This window comes from Triplophysa dalaica, chromosome 20 (genome assembly GCF_015846415.1).
Source record: "Triplophysa dalaica isolate WHDGS20190420 chromosome 20, ASM1584641v1, whole genome shotgun sequence".
Lineage (NCBI taxonomy): Eukaryota > Metazoa > Chordata > Actinopteri > Cypriniformes > Nemacheilidae > Triplophysa > Triplophysa dalaica.
Window position 1 is genome coordinate 17,604,760 of NC_079561.1, and position 16,256 is coordinate 17,621,015.

A 16,256-nucleotide genomic window follows, 5' to 3' on the forward strand; every position below is an offset into this window, starting at 1 on the left:
CTGCAGCAGCAGTGCTTCCCCAGCAGGGGCCTTCACCTGTATTTCCCACCGCACCAGCAGTGACGCCCCAGCAGGGGCTTTTATTTCAACTGCAGCAGCAGTACCGCCTCAGCAGGGGCCTCTATCTCACACTGCCGCAGCAGTACAACCCCAGCAGGGGTCTTTATCTATATTTCACACTGCAGCAGCAGTGCTTCCCCAGCAGGGGCCTTCACCTGTATTTCCCACTGCACCAGCAGTGACGCCCCAGCAGGGGCTTTTATTTCAACTGCAGCAGCAGTACCGCCTCAGCAGGGGCCTCTATCTCACACTGCCGCAGCAGTACAACCCCAGCAGGGGTCTTTATCTATCTCACACTGCCGCAGCAGTACAACCCCAGCAGGGGTCTTTATCTATCTCACACTGCCGCAGCAGTACAACCCCAGCAGGGGTCTTTATCTATCTCACACTGCCGCAGCAGTACAACCCCAGCAGGGGTCTTTATCTATCTCACACTGCCGCAGCAGTACAACCCCAGCAGGGGTCTTTATCTATTTCACACTGCAGCAGCAGTGCTTCCCCAGCAGGGGCCTTCACCTGTATTTCCCACTGCACCAGCAGTGACGCCCCAGCAGGGGCTTTTATTTCAACTGCAGCAGCAGTACCGCCTCAGCAGGGGCCTCTATCTATCTCACACTGCCGCAGCAGTACAACCCCAGCAGGGGTCTTTATCTATCTCACACTGCCGCAGCAGTACAACCCCAGCAGGGGTCTTTATCTATCTCACACTGCCGCAGCAGTACAACCCCAGCAGGGGTCTTTATCTATCTCACACTGCCGCAGCAGTACAACCCCAGCAGGGGTCTTTATCTATTTCACACTGCAGCAGCAGTGCTTCCCGAGCAGGGGCCTTCACCTGTATTTCCCACTGCACCAGCAGTGACGCCCCAGCAGGGGCTTTTATTTCACACTGCAGCAGCAGTATCGCCTCAGCAGGGGCCTCTATCTCACACTGCCGCAGCAGTACCACCCCAGCAGGGGTCTCTATCTATATTTCACACTGCAGCAGCAGTGCTTCCCCAGCAGGGGCCTTCATCTGTATTTCCCACTGCACCAGCATTGACGCCCCAGCAGGGGTTCTACCTATATTCCACACTGCAGCAGCAGCGCAACCCCAGCAGGGGTCTCTCATCTACGTTTTCACACCGCAGCAGCAACGCCACCCCAGCAGGGGCCTTTATCCGTTGTTTACACTACCGCAGCAGTGCTACCCCAGCCGGGGCCCCTTTTATCTATATCTAAATCCGCCGCAGCAACGCCGCCCCGGCAGTAGCTTTCTACCGCCTCAGACGTAGCGTCGTCCCAGTAGGGGTTCCCATACACGTCGTTTAAACCGCAGCAGCAGCACCTTCCGCACAGGGGCCTCATCCACGTTTCCAATGACCACACCAGTATCCATACCGCACAGAAGCCCACAGAAATAAAACCCCGCAGAGGCTCCGGCCGGGACCCTATTCAAAACGAAGGCCAGCAACTCACAGCTGTAAACCTTGCTAATTTTTGGGGGGGCAATAACGCCCAGCTTTGGCTGCTGTCCTGCACCAGTCGCATTTTTGGGGGAAACCGCTCGGGGCACGGGCAAACATAGACCAGAGCCCTCGCCCCGAACAAAGGGGGAGCGCTCCGGGGTCGGGAGAGAATGCCGACCCCGGAGCCCTCTCCCCAGACAGCACGCCAAATACGCATACTAAATTCTCAGCGTATCCACGCTGCCCCCCTTTAATTATTTGCTAAGGTGAACTCGTGAAATGATGTTTTATTAACAAAGTTCGGGAGGAGCACGTGCAAATAATTAAGCAGCTGCACGGCATCAGAAATCACGCAGCTGCCCGGCATTAGCAATCACATCACTTATCCTTCCAAACCAGAACGAGCCCTATAAATCGTGAAACCTCCTTACCTCCTTCATTCATAGATTTTTGCAGCATCCCACCTCCACCCCGACTCCTCACCATAAAAAACTATTTTCTACCCAAAAGGGGGGGAAAGCGCTCGGGGCACGGGCAAACAGAGACCAGAGCCCTCGCCCCGAACAAAGGGGGAGCGCTCCGGGGTCGGGAGAGAATGCCGACCCCGGAGCCCTCTCCCCAGACAGCACGCCAAATACGCATACTAAATTCTCAGCGTATCCACGCTGCCCCCCCTTTAATTATTTGCTAAGGTGAACTCGTGAAATAATGAATTTGGACACAAAAAATACATGTCACGTCATTGACCAAAGTACATAAAAAGTAAACAAAGTAGGCCTATGAAGTACTGTATACAAATAGAACACTTATTTGTAAGGGATCACAAAACTTTTAACATGAACATTTCTCATCAAATTCTTTAAAACTAGATTATCCAATTATCCATTTTCGATCTAAAGGAAACATCTGAGACAAAGTAACTAGAACTGAGAATCTCCTGAGCTATAAAAGAGCGACCTCTGAGCATTAAAACTCTGCCGTGTGTTCTTTTCATAGACTTTAAAGACTGAACAGGTTTTGTGATGAACATATGGGCCGTGTTTTGAGCTTTGGTTCTTTGTACCTGGCTATGTTTACCGGATAAGGTGGAACTCTGAATCCTGATGGACTGGCGGTTAATTCATATCGGTGTGATTGACAGATAACCTGAGGGCTAACGGTCTGACAGCAGGACCCATTTCAGCGTTGCCGAAAACAGATCCTCCCGGCCTGCGTGCTCACAGATGTTCACACATGGACGTTATAGTTGGCACACACACTAATACTTGGACGTATCAGCTCATGGCCACAAAATGCCAAAAGACAAAACTGTCAAAATAGATTGAGATGTAGCCTACCAGCAGCAAAGTGCCATTAAATAGAAACACATAACTGATGTTTCATTCTCTTCCTGTGTCAGCAGTAGGACACCACTGATAAAGGCCATTCATAACCAATAAATGCATGCTTGCATTTATGCAATACTGACATGCGTGATTCATGTATATGATTTTCATCACTACCTTCACTTTGCAACGCTGCTGAATGTGTTTGAGGATGATGGTATAGAGAGGAAAAGGAAAATTATTGATGATGGGAATTTAAAAGAGCCAAACTCACAGTAATGTAAATAAAAAACGTCCAAGCCTGATTTGAAATAATGTCAAATGCATAAATACTGTTTTTTACAACAAAACCCCCCCCCAAAATTTACCTGATTCATAAAACTCTTCTTAAGACAAAATCTAAAATGGATAAATAATAGGAAGTTCGTCAGAATGTTTGTGAGAGTGATTCTTAAACCTTTCTTAAAAATAAAAATATTTTTATCTTCATTTTTGTCGTAAGAATAAAATAATATGATTACACTCGCTTGCTCATGTGGTAACCGTAGATGTCTATCTAATTAACTTAACAAGCACATTGCATACTTATATAACATATATATATATATATATATATACTCTATTAGCATTAAAAAGCATTTACGACCGGATGTTAGCTTATATATTAGCAAGCGTTAAAAATAAAGTATTAAAATACATGTTACTATACATGTTAAATAAATACATGTTAAAAAATGGTGTTACTAAGCCATAATACTTGTGACCCTCTCCAGTTCGAGTCACTTTGTCCCAGAAAGGGAAATGGACCTTATCATTATCATGTTAAAATAAACATTCATTAATGGCAAGTATATGTCAAAATTATGATTCTGGCTCAATACAATACACATCACATGTGAAACAACCGAATATATATAATAAACATCTTACCTTTTCAGATTTAAGACAACTGTGAGGTATTTTTTGTTTCGAAAATGTTGATTCTTCTTAATTTTTTCCTAAGATCAATCTTGAGAAGATTTTTCAGAACTGTCTTAAAAAGCGTTTTCCGTAACATTCCTTACTTTTTTCTTAAATTTGAATATAAAAAAAAAACATGTCAGTTAAGAAGAATTTTCTTCTTAAGAATGTTTTGTGAATCCGGCCCCTGGTGATCAGCACTTTATTTGGTAGACATGGACTCTGTTCAGTAGGTTTGGTATTTCTCTTCATAACATTGAGAATGATGATCACAAACTGAAAATGAAGTCTGGTTTGTATGTTTGTAAGACAATTGGTTCAATGGTTCAAGTGATTAGAATCTTTTTGTACCAAAAAATTACTACCAACTACATATAAAAAAGAAATAATTCATGTATTCGAAGGTTTTGTGTTAAAACTAACGGAAGCCTGATTTTTTATGTCTTCTTTTCCATGTTTTTATTGTTTGTTTGAGTTTTACTGATTCCCAAACGTTAAGATAACTTCTATAACTTTGTCAAATCAAATAGATTGATACAGTAAATTAAGTGACAGGCTACTGTATCCAGTTAAGCTTTCAAATACAACTTAATCAAAAAAGTTCAAAGGCAACAGATTTTCAAAAAAGACAAAAGGAGGATCTTGCGCTGAATTCCTACCACATTTAACGCAGTTTCAAGTTATCAATCAATTCTATCCAAGAGCAAGAAGCTCACTTCTTGAAATTCGTTTGCTAAGTCTCCAAAAAATGATTTCAAGCCAAGATATCTGCAATCTTCTTTATCAACAAGGTTCAAAATAAAGGGCTCCATGCATGGTTTAAATCAACAAAGTTTTCCGTCAAATTTGTTCTTGTCGGTGTTTCACATTCACCAGAAACTCTTCATATTTATATCTAAACCCATTACACAGGTGTATCCAATCATCCATTCAATTAATGATCGATGAGTTACTTTTATCAGCAATAGACAATTATATCCAGAGGAGAAACGTTCAATCAAACTTTCAAAACAGTGATATAATCAAACTTAATAAGCCATCATAAAATAAGAAAAGAAAAAATTACAAGAAAACAACGTGACAACCTCACATCCCAACATCATGGCACGGATTTTTGCAATCAGCATTCACATTTTCTTCATGAGATCTTATTTGACGTATGTTAATGAATTGTGCCAATTTGGAGTTCCTCCATCCTTTAAAAACTCAAGATATCTGCTCGACTACAAATATCTGCCAGGAAACATTACCATCATGTCCGCCAAATGAACCTTCTCGCTTAGGGGTGGTATCAACTCCTAACATAATTCTCATCATAAAACGCCATTTTACAATGGCCAATCTGCTCGGGAATAGTGGTGTTATGAGCGCACGCAGGGGCAGGACTGCCGTCTATGGCATCCGGCCACGTTCAGCACGTTTCTGCTTTGCTGGCTAGGAACAGCTGGAGCGAGCAGTCGGACAGTCATCGGGTATCAGCGTGGCGGCCGCGATTGTGCTGACGGTGGCAGAGGGCCTGGCCAGGAGATCAGTACCCAATGAAAATGTGTGATTTGTTGCTTTTATATTTTGGTGATGTCAGCTCCAGTTTGAAAGCAGCTCCACGGCTCCGGGGCTAGACGCTGTGCCACGACCCAGAGATCCTAAAGAAATGCTGGCAAACGGAAGATAGTTCTTTGCTGTGCACACTCATTCTGACGTACTTTTGGCATTCACTTGGTTAGGAAATGCTTTGTGATGAGAGATGCTAGATGTTGGAGAGATATAAAAGTGTAAAGAATCCGAAGATGAGTATGTTAGAGGATCTTAGCAAAGGTTGTGATGCTACATTTGGGCGATGCATCTCAGTTATTAGTACTGAATGTGACAACAGCATGTGTTTGAATTGAGATCAGCTAAATTAGATTTCCCAGCATGCATTTTTGTTGACAAAAACGTCTCCAAATTCAATAGCAATTTACAGCCTATTTTCAATTCAGATTTGAATTCTTAATTGAAAAAGATGCATTTGTTGTAAAACATATGCTTTTGACCTAGGTTTGCTTCAGCCTCAATACAATTACTGTGAAATTGTTTATGAAACGCATTTTGAAATGGTGCATTGAACTGTAAGATCCATTGATGGGTGATGCCGAGTTGATAAGAGTCTACCGTTTTTTGAGAAGAGTGACACATCATCTATCCGTGAAAGCTCAGCTGTCTCTCTCGTGCATTTCTCTGTATCGCTGACTGTGCAACAATCTATTTCAGCCGGCCTTTTGAAAAGGTGACTGAAAGTGAGTGACACTTTGCTAAAACCTTTCAAAACGTTCTCCTGCAGGTAGAAAGGAAATGTAGATGCTGCTCAATCACCGTGCATGTCTTTCCGGGGCCGACCCAGCATCAAACACAGAAATGAAACAGAATGAATATTTAAAGACAACCATTACAAGTCGAGCTTGCCACGTGGAAGATAGAGAAATGGAAAGGAAGAGCGGAAAATAGCGACTGCCCTGAAAACGGCGGTGTCTGTTGGTCTGAGGTGCGTGGTTTGATGGAGGGCTGTTCTAGATACGGCAGTACACGGCAATGAGCTATTTAAAGTGTGTGAGTTCCTTTTCTGAAACTTTTATAAAGTGAGATTTCAGATTGTCAGCTCTGTCAGTTGTGCATTTCAAACCAGCCATCTATAGATAAAATGTGAGGCTTTGGAAATGCATCTTTAAGAAAACAGCTTGTCAAAGGACCTGTAAAATAAAAGTGGAGTTTTGGGGCTTTTGTTGACTTTGTGGCAAATAAATATGTAATAATCTTACTTTCTTCAGTAAATTTACAGTGAAATTGTTCAAATTGATTGTGAATCTCAAGATCTTGCTGTTCATGTTGTTATTTGGCACATTTTGAGGGTTTGTATGCTCTGGCAATTTGAGGGTAAAAAGGATTAAAGAAATGTTTCAGGATTGAGGTCTATCAAAAGCATTTATGGCAATTGTTCCAATTAGCACAGAACATTGTTTGGACCTGTTCCTATTTTAAAAGGTAACATTTTTGTGCTTTAAAGCATTTCAAATAAAATACATTGGGAAAACTAAAAAAGTAAAATACACGCTATTTTGAAATCAAAGTAACGTTATAAACCTTGTCTGTGTAGACTCAGAAGTTCAATCTTCAAAACAATGACCACATAATGCAAGGAAACCTACAGAAGATTTATCAAGTGTTACATACTTAATTTAACTTAAAATTAAGTGTGCTTTCAGACTACTTTTTATGGGCTTTAATGTGCTGAAATATAAATATATGTGGCCTAGACTTTTGCTCAATCTATGGAGATTTAAATGTTAAAATATAACAATGTGTTCTAAATATACTTGACTTCTAGTTGGGTTTGAGTAGTTTATTAAAACTTGTTTTGCATAGTTTTACATACGGTCTTTAAAAACATTTAATGATGAGGTTAAGATAACTTAAAAGTAGGTATGATTGCAGTATAAAATCGTCTAATTTACTGAGTTAATTTAAACAAAGTGTGTCGAACTAGTAAACTATCACCTAAGGTACATTTAAAAGTATTTTTTATAAACATTAAAGTAGACCAATTAAAGGAACAGTTCCCCCAAAAATAAAAATTCTGTCATCATTTACTCACAATCAAGTTGTTCCAAATCTGTATAAATTTCCTTGTTGTAATGAACACAGAGAAAGATATTTGGAAGAATGATTTGACTACCATAGTAGAACTGTTTGCTATCCTACATTCTTGAAAATGTTTTCTTTTGTGTTTAACAGAACAAAAAAAATAATAAAGTACTGTTTTCTGCTATGGTGGTCAATGCAACAAGCATACAACTAGTACACTGATATTAATCTTGCTACATATAACTCAAGTTGAGTTTACTTAATAAAATAACCAGAATAACCAAAAACACATTGTTTGGGTCAAAATGATCTATTTCTCTTTTATTCCAAAAATCATTAGGTATTATATAAATATCAGGCTCAATGAAGATATTTTGTGAATTTCCTACATGAAATATTTAATAACTTTATTTTGTGAGTAATATGCTATGCTAAGGATTTCATTTGTAGAACTTTAAAGGTGATTTTCTCAATATTTCGTTTTTGCACCCTCAGATTCCAGATTTTCAAATAGTTGTATCTATGCCAAATTTCGTTTTATCCTAACAAACCATACATCAATGAAAATATTATTTATTCAGCTTTCCAATGATTTAAAAACCTCAATTTGGATACATTGACCCTTGAAACTGGTTTTGTAGTTCTGGGTCACATTAACGTTTTACTTAATTTTATGGAAACTATCAGCGTCACATTCCTGGTTTAAAAGCCTTCCAAACTCTTGACCCTATTTGCTTCCATTACAAATCTATATCCTAACCTCAGTTTCTGCTTAAAAGTCTACATCATTTTTTGTGGTAGCTGACACAAATGCTGTTGACACAGCTTAACTTCTATTAAACCTGAAACATTTCTTTATTATGTTTCATTCTAGTTATTCAGATGATAAACACAGGGCTTATTTCAACTTTGGCCTCACATTTTTCGACTCTCGTAGGAGGAAAGTAGACAGCGGGATGATCAACCGGCAGTTTGCGATTATAAAGATCTGAAAGTTTACAGGAAAAAGGCTGAGCTGTCAAACATCCATCACCCGAGTCTACATCTGCAGAGACGATAACATCATAACAACTGTGTCTCCTGCATGTGTGGTCCCCACCTAACACAGATTCATTCAAACCTGGCCGATCCACACCCAGACCCCCCAAAACGAAAGGAAAATCTCATGTCAACTCATATAAAAGTCTGAAAATGAGACAGCATCCAGATCACAGGTAGGTATTTTTTATAAGGAGTTTCAGTCCTGACTACACAAACCATCTCAAACGTTCTCGTTCAACGCGACTGACGCCTCTTGTGGAGTCTATGATCCAGAGAATACAAACTCATCAGGAAAATTCAAAGCGAGACAGATAAAGAATGTTTTGTGTGTATTCAAGCTGACAAATCTCAATGCACATTTCCCCCATTACGCCGCATCAACATCAGAGAGCGCCGCGCGAGGAGCGTACACTTATCATAATTTCATAACATGTCTAATGACAGATTGACAGAGGATTTGCGAATGCGAGTCGACGTCGGTTTTGCCAAGTTCGGTTTTAACTGCCGCCTGCGTGATGCAAGCATACTTACGTGTATAATTTGATTTCGCAGTGGATTTATTAGTACGTTTTTATAAAAAGAAACGTCCATGCCCCGTCGGTGGGGTGAATCTAAGACGGCCTGATGTTTTCAAGCCATCCGACTACGAATAATAGGAATGATGACATTTAGGAGGCTTAAAGTGGTGTAAATGCTTCAAAACAATTTCATAGGGAGTCAGAAAGTACGCGAGGGTGCGGGCAAGCTGCTGGCTTTGATCGTTCGCAAACTCGTCAGGCAAAACCCAACGCTAGTTCATGGCCCGAATGTCCAAATAGCCCCATGAAAGCTCTGTCAACCCTGTTACTATGCCGGTCGTGGTAACGGTGTTGACGTATCCACGGATGATACGGTGCTTGAAGTTACGCTTCAGACAGAGAGTTTAAACTTTCTCTCACATCATTTTGATTCAGCAGGCTGTGGAGGTAGCGCCCGCCTCGCATGCACCCTACAGAGTGAATGTGCAAATGAGGTGCAGGATTCCTTTAATCATGCTCTTTGCACAGATTGTAGCAGATCACGGTTCGCAAGAAGAAAGGCTGTAATTAAGGTGGACATGTTAGATATTAGATTAACTGTATTAATATGGAAACACTTGAATTGAATAAACATGAAGCTCGAGATAAATTGCTTGCCAAATCTTCAGACCCGCAATGACAGCCGAGTAAGACTCATGTTGGCCTGTGTGGACAATGATGATGATGATGAAAATTATTTTTGTAACAGCGTTAATAATCATGATGATCGCATAAGAAACCCCGACCAATAACAGTACCGTAGTAGTACCACGTTTTTGGGGACAGAATTTGGTATTCTTAATAGCCCAATGAAGTAAACATTATGGTATATAAAGAAAAGATTTAATTTTATGCATATATTCAAATTCAATTGAATTTTCTTATAAAAGTGCTTTTCACAGCTGTACAGAAAACACATTTTTAGCTTTTTTACAAATTGAAATGTGCCTTAAACGGAAAGTTCTCCTAAAAATCATTTACGCATCCTCATGTTATTCCAAAACCTGTATTTCTTCTTCGACAGAACACAAGAAAGATATTTTGAAGAATGACGATAACCAAACAACATTGACCCCCATTGAATTCCATTGAATGAACACAAACCATGGAGATATTTCTCGAAATATCTTCTTTTATCTTCAACACAACAAAGAATCACATTCTGGTTTGAATATCATGTTGGTGCACTAAACACCGATTTGTTTTATTTCTGGATGAACTATCACTTTATTTAAAGGTCACAGAGCGAATGTGAAAACAGTCATACATGCTAAGTGTTGAGTTTAAATTCATGATAGTGTCCTCAAAGTACCATGGTATTACCATAACTGTACACGGAATGGGAAATAGGTCACAGCTGAAACGGTCCGTTCAATCCTGCGAATATAAAAGATACAAGACGTTAGTGTTTAAAAAAGCAGCCAGGGCCTGAGGAAGAGAGCTGACAGTTAAAAAACAGCAGAATCAATAGAACACTGTTATCTATCTCTATATCAGCGTTTAAAGAGAAAGATTAGACGTCAGAGACGGAGATATATCATTGTAAAGAGTCAGTGGTCTGTTGTGTGTAAATCATACATCACATGGCCTCCGAGTTCATCCTCAGGCCACCGAATACATTTACAGCAGACGGAGACCCCCATATTTCTCCTCTGATTGGCTGTTTCCTGTAGATGTATGTAAATTATTTTACAGCCGTGCATTTGCCTGATATTTATTGTGGTCAGATGTACCATATCTTATACAGTGATTCTTTGTGGTGTTGTATGGAGGTCTCGGGTGATGGCTCCGTTTTTTAAAGGGAAAACAAAGCGTGAATCTTTCTGATGAATGGACGGTAAGAAATCATTAGAGAGTCAGATTGTAGATGAATACTAGAGGAATAAGAGCAGGACGGTGTGGTGCATTCTTAACAAGCAGGCATAGCAGGCAGCTTATGGTAGAACATTTACAAGTTATTTTCGATTCTTTTTCATGTTCATGTATATGTCAAGACTCACACAAAAAATTGTGTTTAAGTGTGTGTGTGTGTGTGTGTGTGTATGCATACTTTAGGACACTGTAACACTATGCAGTAAAATAGCAATATACTTTAAAAGTAAAGTAAAGTAAAGTGTGTTATAATTTAATGCATTCTATTTAAAAATATATAATAATAAATAAATAAAACAACATACTAAAACAAAATAACACATCACGTGACATAGTCTATCTCAACGCATGGCAATTTGTATATATTTTACAAAGTGGCTGATTCGTATGAATTCGTACGATCTGCTTTTGTCCCAGTGATATTTGGATTTGAGTGTGAGGATTCAAAATTGATTTTTTTTAATAATCGTACAAACTTGCTACTTTGCAAAATAATATGATTTCCTGTGAAATCTATTTTAATAAGATGGAGCTTTTCTCAATTATATTTAGAGTTTCTCTCATATCCATCTTTCATTTTTTTATAAAAAATCGGGTAAGAAGTACATTCTGTGATTACCTGAACTTTTGGACGAATACTGCAATCTTAGTCTGAATTTGAGCAAAATGTGGTGCTTTAGAAGACAGCATCGTTCGGAAGACGTAAACAATGCTGGTACAACGCTGACCCAACTTCCTGTTTAAGTTTTTTAACACTGCACAAACACTTGAACACAAACAATAGAACATTTTTAGCTGAATCAAATTGTTAAATAATTAAATAATGTAAGAATATCAAAATAAATTACAAAGTGCTGCTGGATCGGTGTTTACATCTTGCCAAGTGATCTATACATTACACGTAGGAATGAGCTAGTGTTCAACTCAGTAGTGTTTGAAACAGATGTTCATAAAATAACAGTTTCTTTTACAAGTGCAGTTCTCTAGAATAATTTGTCATCCATTACCGCCTGTAAAAGACAACACCGCTGCTTGGCACAAACCACCACAATGTGATATCAATAAAACAGATGAGAAACATCCAACACACTTTAACCAACACAAAACACAGAATTATATATTATAAATAAAGAGTCGCTTCTCAGGGTTAATATTTCCAGCTCTTGCTCCAACTAGACGATAGCGTGAATAAGATTAACCGGTGGTGATCGAGCAGCGTTATGAACATCATGTCTGGGTGAGGAACCAACAAACACGCTCGAGTTTCCTTCGGTGGAAACTCAGACAGTCATTGAAACCCTGAAAAAAGTCTGTGAAAGCCGTAATTGGCAGGCTGTTCTCATTCCAGAGCATCTTCTATTACATTTCAGAGTGCAATGGAGCACTTTCATTTTGCTTTAATGAAGTTTTTAAAAGTTTGACTGATCTTGAATGTAAGTCATCAAGATTGCTGGACCATTTGCTCGGCTTCTCACTTTTTTTTCATTATCTCACTCTCTTATGTCTTTCCGTGCCTCTCATTTCGTCGTGAAGGAAGGCGAGAGGTGTTCACGGCCATCATGTTGTCTTCACTCAAAGCAGATTTTTATGTTCACCTAAGAGAAGGCCAAACAGACGTTTGTAAGAACTCATATTTCAGGAAAAGAATTGAATTTATTCATAATAATTCATAAAGTGCGTCTCCGCCATGCCCTGCCTGCAGAAAACTGAACACTTTCATTGCTTTTCGAAGAGGCAAGTAGTCACCTTAATAAACATCATCTTTAATAAAACAAGCTGAATAAAATGATGTGTTGTAAAAATGTCTAGGCGAGTTATTTTAGTCATCTGTGTTGACTCAAAAAACTCCTCTAGATATAGATAAGTGAGAATGTTCACCTTCCGAAAGACTCATTTGTGTGATCGTAATATTGAGGATATTCTTAAAATAGACTGATAGGCTGCTAATGTTTGAGAAGCGAAGCTCACAGCAGACGAGAGTAGAAACGCCACCAACAGCGACCTGGCAACCTCCAGCTGTCGATATGAATGCACCTTAAATTTGACGTGCGAAGCTGGAAATGAGGTCTCTGAACGACAGCGTCGTGACAAAGGCAGCTAAGCTAATCAAAAGAAACCGATGCGAAGGAATGAGTGCAGCCATTAACGCCCGAGGATCACGGGTTGCATTGTTGCCCGGGTGTCGTGGTGGGTAAATTCAACCCGGCTTTCGAGCGTCCACAGACACAATGTCCCTTCTGGTTGGGTTGGAAAAAAGGCGAAGCACTTGAAGGCCTAAGACTTCCACTAATACAAAAAGTCTAATCAGAGCAGAAATCCCTGATGTTAATGAAGGTGTCACACACCGCACAAAGAAAGTTGTGCCTGGCAATCTTCCATTTTTCGGCTGCCTACACTAGTGACATTTCATCGCACATTCAAAGAGCGCCTGGGCCCTTAATGAAATGCATAATTAACATATTCTAATTGTGCTGAGCTGGGTGATGGTTTTGACAGAGCTCACTTTCCATGTCTAATTCAATGCTAATTTAATCTGTTCTTTTCCCGGCGACATGACCTTTCTTGATTGAGTTTCACCGCAAAGAATTTTTTGATGGATTGATTTATCAACCTCTCGGAATGCAACAAAAGCATCGCTTTTAGATGAGAGGAGGGGGGGCGACGGGGAAAAAAATTGGAAAACAAAAGGGGGGAAACAAAATTAGAAAGAAATAAAGTCAAGCAACCTGAAAAATGCTTGTGGTGATTTACTGTGCTATTAACCCCCGGTGCACAGATTTATTCAGCGCCATCCGCCGCCGTAATGGTATATTTTCCCGGTCATTTAATCTCTCTCGGTGAGCGACGGGAAACCAGTGAATTTGCTTTACCTTTATTATGCAGAGATGGTTGAAATGGCAATGGTCTTAAAGGAACCCATCTGTAAATGACATGAAGTTTACATCAGTTAACTTATCTGTGAAACCTTGAAACGTTTTTTTTCTGCCCTGTTGCTGTGTAACCTGGAAATTTGGTTAAATAAGAGATGCCTTCTTGCATACCAACACTATGGATTCACAAAAACACATTATTTGTATTTAACACTTTGGAAACGCTTTACAATAAGGTGTTAGATTTTTAACAATTAGTTAATGCATTAGCTAACATGATCTAACAATTATCAATTCTCATATATCATTTATTATTTTAATTCACGTTAATTTCAGCATTTACTAAACATTTTTATAATCAGCTTAATGCATTTTCTGCTGTTAACATAAAATCACCTTATTGTGACGAGTTACCAATGCGGTCAGTTTAATTAGAAAGATTGCGAGACATTTTTAAATGGTCATCATGTATTTTCCATCATGTCCAGTGTTGGACATAACTAGTTGCTATGTAATTACTTTTCCCTTGAAACAGTAAAGTAAGGGATTACTCTTAACTTTATTTGTTACTTCTGAAGTAATTAACCTAAATTCTGTGTGTAATATATTTGTGTCTAATAGTGGAATATCTTATTCTAAAATCTGTGCTTTAATGTATAATTTGGTCTGGTATTAATTCTACTTTGTGTGGTTTTATATTATGCACTTGATTGAAATAAAAGAGCCGTTTCATGTCTTTCCTTGAATCAGTTGACTAATAAAGGTTGATTTAGAAAGTAATTAGTAATAAGTAATTAAATACTTTTTGGAGAGAGTATTTTGTCCAGTAATGTAATTACACTATTAATTATGTAATTGGTAACTAGTAATGAATTACTTTTTCAGAGTAACTTACCCAACCTGATCATGTCAATTAAAATCTGTATTTGACTTTTTTCTTTGGGACAAAAAAGAAGATATTTTGAGAAATGTCTCAGTGGGTGTGTGTCCATGTAATGAAAGTCAATGCGGTTCAAAGTTTTTTTGGTTACCGACATACTTCAAAATATATTTTTTGTGTTCTGCAGAATAAAGAAAGTCATACATTTTAGAAATGATAGGACGTTAAGTAATAGATGAAAGAATGGTCACATGATGTATGCACATCATCTGCATACAGGACCAGAATTTTCAGTAAGAGCTGACAGCAAACAATGCAATTTTTTACTAGTTTATGATTGTACATGAAGTCCATTTTATTAATCATTATTGATCAAGAGTTTAAAAAAACATATAAACACTTCACCAGCCTTTCCATCTCTAAACCAATGGAGTCGTCCAGTGTCACCCTTTTATTGTGAAAAACCTATGGGTGGTTTCCCAGAGAGGGATTAGACTAGTCCTAGACTAAAATAAATGTAAGAGTTGTCTAAACTGAAAACAACACACACGGACCCATCTTAAAATACGTCAGTGCCTTTATGTTGTCTTTATGTAATGTTTTTAGCAAGATATGTTTGTTAAAACTACTAAAATGTCCTAATTTAACTAAGGCCTAGTCCTGGTTTAAGCTCATCCCTGTCTGGGAAACCACCCCTTTGAGTTTACCTCGACAAAATTGCGCTCTTTTTGCTTCTCACGCTCCTAAATGCCGACTTCCAGCTTTCAGCCCACTCAGAGACCTGAGAAAAGCAGACGACAGCTCATAATCCAACAGAGCTCCAGTAATTCCCTTCACCTGCCATTTTGCTTACCCCACATTTAGAGTAGAGTTAGATGCCGTTCAGACTGCAGCTGTCTGTCTTCAGCACAGGCGAGGGATTACGCGTCCGCTCGTCAGCACGCGCGCACACACATAACCGTAATTGCAACACTGCCGGGCCCGCCCTCATTTGCATCTTTCCTTTCCGTAGACTTTTGATTGGCAGCTGTACATGAAAACGCCACATCAGTTGAAAGTATGTTGTGAGCGAGCACTAACGATCCCCGTGGCTCCGGGGAGACCTGCCATATTGTAATTTGGTTATCAGGCATGAAGGAAATAATTCTAAGTGCCAGGATGTGCGAGACGGAATAAATGCTCGGGTGCCACACGTTGCCCAGGGTGACAGTTTTTATTTTATGTACAACAGGCTCCAGTTGCCGTTGGCGTTTGGGTAGAGGATCGGCGGGGAACATTTTTCTGTTTCCGAAGGGAAAAAAGAGCGGGAGGAGGAGCCAGGGTGGGGATGTGGACCGCGGAGGAGCGTAATCTTTTAAGGCAGGTGTCCATCTCCGGAAATTCTGTACACTGCAAAATCTGTAATTACCCCTTCAGTGGTTCCACAGGATGACAGTAGTGGGGGCCTCCTGTGGAGATGATGCTGAATTGCAGGACGGACTGGCAGAGAGCAGGGAAACACTGGATTTCCTTGTGTGCTCTTGCTTCATGCGCAGTTGAAGGGCGGTACTGATCGCGGATTTTGCTTAAGTGTTGGAGGCCTTATTTGTTTTGATGCGCTGCTTTTGCACGGGAGCCAGACCCCT

General features: G+C 39.7%; 1 long non-coding RNA gene across 2 annotated transcripts; it reads right to left on the bottom strand.

Annotated features, from left to right (window-relative positions):
- Positions 1-10,291: 10,291 nt before the first annotated feature.
- Positions 10,292-15,858, bottom strand: LOC130409547 (uncharacterized). 2 transcript variants are annotated; one of them, XR_008904863.1, is made up of 5 exons: positions 15,485-15,858; positions 15,339-15,412; positions 13,608-13,801; positions 11,501-12,476; positions 10,312-10,386 (listed from the first exon to the last, which is right to left on the bottom strand). It is a non-coding gene; the product is annotated as an uncharacterized LOC130409547 (long non-coding RNA). The 2 variants fall into 2 exon arrangements; XR_008904862.1 differs by having other exon boundaries at positions 10,292-12,476.
- Positions 15,859-16,256: the final 398 nt, after the last annotated feature.